Raw genomic sequence first — 6,338 nt, forward strand, 5'->3', positions numbered from 1 at the left:
TTGCCGGACACGGAAAAAGACAAAAGACAAAAAAAATAAAAAATAAAAATAAAAATAAAAATAAAAAAAATCTCTAATACAATACAATTTTATTAACCATAGTCCTCATGTTGTACATTAGATATCTAGACTTGTTCATCCTAGATGTCTGCTACTTTGTATCCTTTGACCTACATCTCCCCATTTCCTCTTCCCCTATCCCCTGCCCCTGCCAACCACTGATTTATTTCCTGTTTCTCTATATTTGATCTTTTTTTTAGATTCCACGTATAAGTGAAATCATGCAACAATTTTCTTCCTGCGTCTGGTTTATTTTACTTAGCATAATGTCCTGTAGGTCCATCCATGTTGTGTGGCAGATAGCAGGATCTCCTTTTTATGGCTGAATAGTATTTCATTGTATATATACACCACACTTTTCTTTATCCGTTCATCCATCAATGGAAACTGAGGCTGTTTTCATGTCTTGGCTATTGCGAACAATGCTGCAATAAACATGGGAGTGCAGACATCTTATGAGGTGGTGATTTCATCTCCTTTGAATATATACCCAAAGGTGGGATTGCTGGTTCTATTTTTAATTCCCTTAGGAACCTCTGTACTGATTTCCATAATAGCTGCACCAATCTACATTCCCACCAATTGTGTACAAGGGTTCCTTTTACTCCACACCCTCACCAACATTTGTTACCTCTTGTTTTTTTTCGTAATAGCCATCCTAATGGATATGAAGTGATATCTTATAGTGGTTTTGATTTGCATTTCCCTGATGATTAGTAATGTTGAGCGCCTTTTCACATACCTGTTGGCCATTTTAAAATGTCTTCTTTGGAGAAATGTCCGTTCAGGCCCTTTGCAAGCTTTAATGGTTTTTTAATGAATTCCTTGGGATTTCTTACATTCAAGAACATGTCAACTATAAATATAGACAGTTTTACTTCTTTCTTTCCAATCCAGATGCCTTTTATTTCATTTTCTTGCCTAATTGCCCTGGGAAGAACCTCCAATGCAATGTTAAATATAACTGACAAGAGTCGGCATCCTTGACTTCTTACTGATTTTTCTTCCAGTCTTTTACCATTAAGTGTCATGCTAGATGTTAGTTTTTCGTAGATGCCCTTTATCAAGTTGAGGAATTTCCCTTATACTCCTAATATACTGAGTGTTTTTTAATCAATGAAATGGTGTTGGATTTTGCCAATTACTTTTTCTGTGTGTATTGAAATAATCAATGATGCCACCTATGGACATCTCACTTAGTTTTTCCATTAAGTTTTTATGGTCAATTTCTTGTTTCGCTAATTATTATCATTGCCACAGGCAGCTTCAATGTTACACAATCGTCATTGATTGTTTTAGACAAATGCCCTGAGGAAAAGAGTTCTCCGCTGTGAACAAGCTCTAAATAAGATAAATTAAAGAGAAGCTCCAGAGTGGGAATTTTTAGTAAACCACCAGACAGGTCAAATAATGACAGTTGGGATGAGGCTTTGAAAAAGCTCCAAACCCTTTCTGTCCCCTCCAGTGACTACAAGACTGCTGATTTTCACTGTGATTGTGGACTATTGGTTTTCAAGTCTATCACACAAGTGAGGAAAGCGGATAGGAATAAGACAATTTAAAATGTCACAAAACTTATTCTTACTGAGACTAAGCTGATTTTCTTTAATAAATACTCCCTAAATTGTTGCAAGTCTTTGGTTAATTTCCAGGTGAGGCTGATGCTGACCAAACTTTGAGAACAACTCGCTCAGGTTATAGTTATCATTTCAAAAACTCTGCATTGCTTGTTCTAGCACTAATGCCACATAATGCACAAGTTGAAAGTAGGTATGCGATATTTTCTGGTGTTTGATGCTGTTGATTGCCTGATACCTTGTAAGTGAACAAGAAGTACATGGAGCCCATAACTCAGAGTGATAAAGATAGATAATCATAAAAGATGAATGCATTTGAAGGCCACTGGTTATATCGTCTAAACCTTAAAGGTTTTCTGGGTTTTTTAAAAGACCTTGAATTTTTCCATGAACTGAATTATCCTTACAGTGATAAGGATGATCAGTAATTTCAGTACTACCCAGGGGTCCTCCTGTAATCACTTAAATGTTAAATTTACTTTTATTTCAAAAAATACTCACGTGATGTTTCTCTTTATGTAGGCCCTAGAAGAACTTCATAAAAATGCAGTGGAAGTTTATAGACAACACGAAATACTAGCAAAATCATGACATGAACTTTCTCTAAATATTGGACTGATTATGTAGTAAGAGCTATTTGAAGAGGTGGGGTCTTTCATTATTTTACTTTCCCTTTGACTAAAATTCATCAAAAAAACAACTTTCTACTTGACTCTTCATTTGGTCATGTAGTGGCATGTGTTTTTTAGAGGGGCATATTTTTTGTTAAAAATGGCTTTTGAATGTTTAAAGCAATATGAAAATTGTGGTAATTCCCTTATGGAAGAATTACAGAACTGTATGAGGGGATAATCTTTCCTACTCTATCTAGAATTAAAGAAAAATGACTAATTAATGTAAGAAATTTATATATTTGTATGTTGCTTTTCATTTTTCAAAGTGCTTAGTAAACTTTATCTCATTTAGTTTTTCCCAGAAACACTATGATGATGGCACAGTAGGTAATACTAACTACCCTCATTTTATAGATGAAGAAATTGTGGCCAAGAGGTTAAGAGACTTAGCAGAGTACTCATATATCCTGGCATGGCAGAGTCAGCCAGCACCAAGACCCAGGCATGCTAACAACTGGTTCCATGAACTTCCCAGGATGTCAACTGTCTCCTGCAGATAGTAATAGAAACACATCTCACCCATACATACTACTCTAGCCCTCTCTATATATTTAACTAACAATAATTATGAATTCCTCAGCATCCCTTCTAGTCTTTGGCTTAATAGATTTGCTGCTCATCTACAGTACAGAATCTATACATAGTGAGTGCTTAGATTATTATGCTGACAGAAGGTCAAATACATTTTTCTTGATGAGGGAATAAGCCTTGTTTTCTTTCAGCAAATGTTAAATTTTACAGTGAATTACAGGGCATTTTAAACACTTCCCATCTAAACAGAGCTGCTTCTCCTCTAAGGTACTTCTGTGGTTTTCCAAGACATGACTGTACCAGCTTCCCCTCTCTAATAATTGATGTCATTGATGTTGTTGATATCCTATACACATCATGGCATTTAGATTTTTATCCACTAGATTGCAAGCTCATGAGATCAGGTGTCATGTCTGGTTTTGCTCACCAACATACTCCTAGGTTCTAGAGCAAAGCCTGGCACAGAGTTGGCACTCATATTTGTTGATTAGATGAGTGAATTAATTACCTGAATTATGGAATCAATAACATGCTTACTAAATTTGTAAATGAAACCAAATTAAGAGAGTAGGCTAGCATCTTAAATACATAGTTAGAATTTTACATGACCACGATAAATGGGAGAAATAGCCAGAAAAAAAAAAAAAGCATTGATAGGGCAAAATGGGTAACTATTTTCCAAAAATGATTGTTAATACTATAAATGTGTTTGAAGCATATTTACATTGATTTCATGTCTAGACACCATATTTCTAGAGGAACAGTGACAAAGTTGTGGGGTTTTGGTAGGGAAGAGAAGAATGAACCACTTAAACACCAGGTCCACATGAAGACTGGTTAAAGGACATGTGGAGTAATCTGGAGAAAAGAAAACTTAAAGGGTATATGAGAGCAACCCAGATATTTGGAGGTCTGTTATGTTGAAGAGGGATTGCATTGGCTAGTACATGGTGTGCAGAATGCCATTGTTCCACTCCTGTCCAGACAGCAGGCACCACAATATTTTTTTGCTATTTTTATCTAGGCAGTATATATCAACTGATCTAAATTGGCAAATGAGATGAAATTGTCAAAGATATTAATAAAAAAACAAACTTTTATGCTATATATAAGATTTATAGAAACTATTTTTATTTCTAAGGCAATAGGAAGATCTTTAATTTTTTTTTTTTTTTTTGTCTTTTGTCTTTTTCCATGTCCGGCAATGGATCGCAACCCTCAGTGTTGCCCCCACACCGGACCGGGGACCGGCAACAGGACCGCAACCCTCGGTGTTGCTCCCGCGCCTCGCTCAGCCAGTGAGCGGGAACCGGTCTGTATGTGGGATCCGAACCCTTGGGCGGGAGCGCCGCCCTGCTTCCCAAGCGGCGCACCTATCCAGTGTGCCACCGGGCCGGCCCGAAGATCTTTAATTTTACTGTCAGGATAAACTGACCTTTTATAGGCTTTGAACATAATGCTTTGAGTTTATTTTGGGTTTTACATTAGCCAACACAATTTTTAAAATATTGATTTTTATAGAAACCATTCTATTACGACATGTACATTCATCTGAACAATGTTTTGCAGCATTTGGAAGAACTATAAGACAACATCTGTAATGGTCTCAGAAGAAAAAGAAAGTAAAATATTGAATCTTTCAGCCTTAGAAAAATTCTTATCTTTTACAAGAGAAATTGTTAGTATCTTAGTGAGCAATGACTTCTTGCACAGACATGCTGAGCATTGTATTTGCTTTGAATTTTTTTCTTTTAACTCTCTTTCTTGCTGACAAGTAACCTCTTTTTAGAAGCTATTCACCATCCTCTAAGGAGAAACTTGTATTTCTAATTTAATTTTTCCTTAAGTTAAGAGAGACTTCTACAAAACCTATCTGCCATCTCTGAGACCAGAACTAGTACCACAATGGATGGGAGTCAGAGTTTGAAGATTTCATCATTCTATAGGGAAGAACTTTCTAGCAAAATAAAATGTCCAAATAATGGAATAAGATACCCATGAAGGCATTATTCAAACAGAGCTGAGTGATCACAAGTCAAGGAGTTGTAGAGGGATTTCTGCAATAGTGAGAGGCCAGAAAGAGTCCATAGTTCCTAAATGCTTGTACATGGGTCAGCTTATTAGAATTCCCTAGGGAAATTGTTAAAAATATAGATTCCTGGGTCCCACTGCTGATATTTAAAGGACAGAGACCTGGAATCTGTACTTTTGATAAATCCTGTATGTGATTTTGATGTGCAACTTGGTTTGGGAATGAATGAATTAGATGATCTCTAATATCCCTGCCAAAACCAAGAGTCTGTATGGTGAATTCTGAAGATTTCAGGAGGAAGTACATTTTCTATTAAAGAGGGACTTCAAAAGATGAGAGAACTGTGGCAAATGGATAAGATATTGGATATTGTTCTTGGTTTTACAGGTTCCCAAAACGTTAAAGGAGACCAAACCATGCTAATCAAACTCATGATGGTCATGTGCCCAATTTATCCACTTACAATGGGGAATCGTCTTCTACAGAGACTGGATTCTCATGTCCACTTTCTTGACAACCCATCCCAGGACCAGAGTACTAAAGAAATAATAATCAGAGGAGCTCTTGCAAACTTATAATGAAGCAAACAGAATCAAATCATTCTTTTTTTGTTTTTAGCTTTATTATGGAAATTTCAAACATATACCAAAGGAGAGAGTACAGTATAGTATTGCATGTGGCCTTTACACAGCTTCAACTCTTATCCAGTCTTATTTTATTTAAATCTCCACCACGCCACCTCCAGCCACCAGATTATTTTAAGCAAATCCAAGATATTGTAACACTTAAACCATAAACATTTGGGTATGCATCTCTAAAAGATCTGGATTCTTGTACCTGGATGTGGAAGAAGGGAAACTCTTCTACACTGTTGGTGGGACTGTAAAATAGTACAGCTATTATGGAAAATAGTATGGAGGTTTCTCAAACAACTACAAACTGTGCTACCATATGATCCAGCAATCCCACTACTGGGTATATACACGAAGGAATGGAAATCATCATGTCAAAGGGATACCTGCACTCCCATGTCTATCACAGCTCTATTTACAATAGCCAAAATATAGAACCAACCTAAATGTGCATCGATGGACAACTGAATAAGGAAAATGTGGTATATATACACAATGCAATTCTACTCAGCCATAAAAAGGAATGAAATTCTGCTATTTGCAGCAACATAGATGAGCTTAGAGATAATTATGTTAAGTAAAATAAGCCATACACAGAAAGAGAAATACCATAAGTCCTCACTCATAAATGTGTGGTAAGAAAGAATGAATGAAAGAAGGAAGGAAGGGGCCGGCCCGGTGGCGCACTGCTACAGTGCGCCGCTTGGGAAGTGCGGCAGCGCTCCCGCCGAGGGTTCAGATCCCACATACAGACTGGCCGCTCACTGGCTGAGCGAGGTGCGGGTGCAACACCGAGGGTTGCAATCCCGTTGCCGGTCATGAAAAAAGACAA

This window comes from Galeopterus variegatus, unplaced genomic scaffold (assembly GCF_000696425.1).
Source record: "Galeopterus variegatus unplaced genomic scaffold, G_variegatus-3.0.2 Scaffold2991, whole genome shotgun sequence".
NCBI classification, from domain to species: Eukaryota; Metazoa; Chordata; class Mammalia; order Dermoptera; family Cynocephalidae; genus Galeopterus; species Galeopterus variegatus.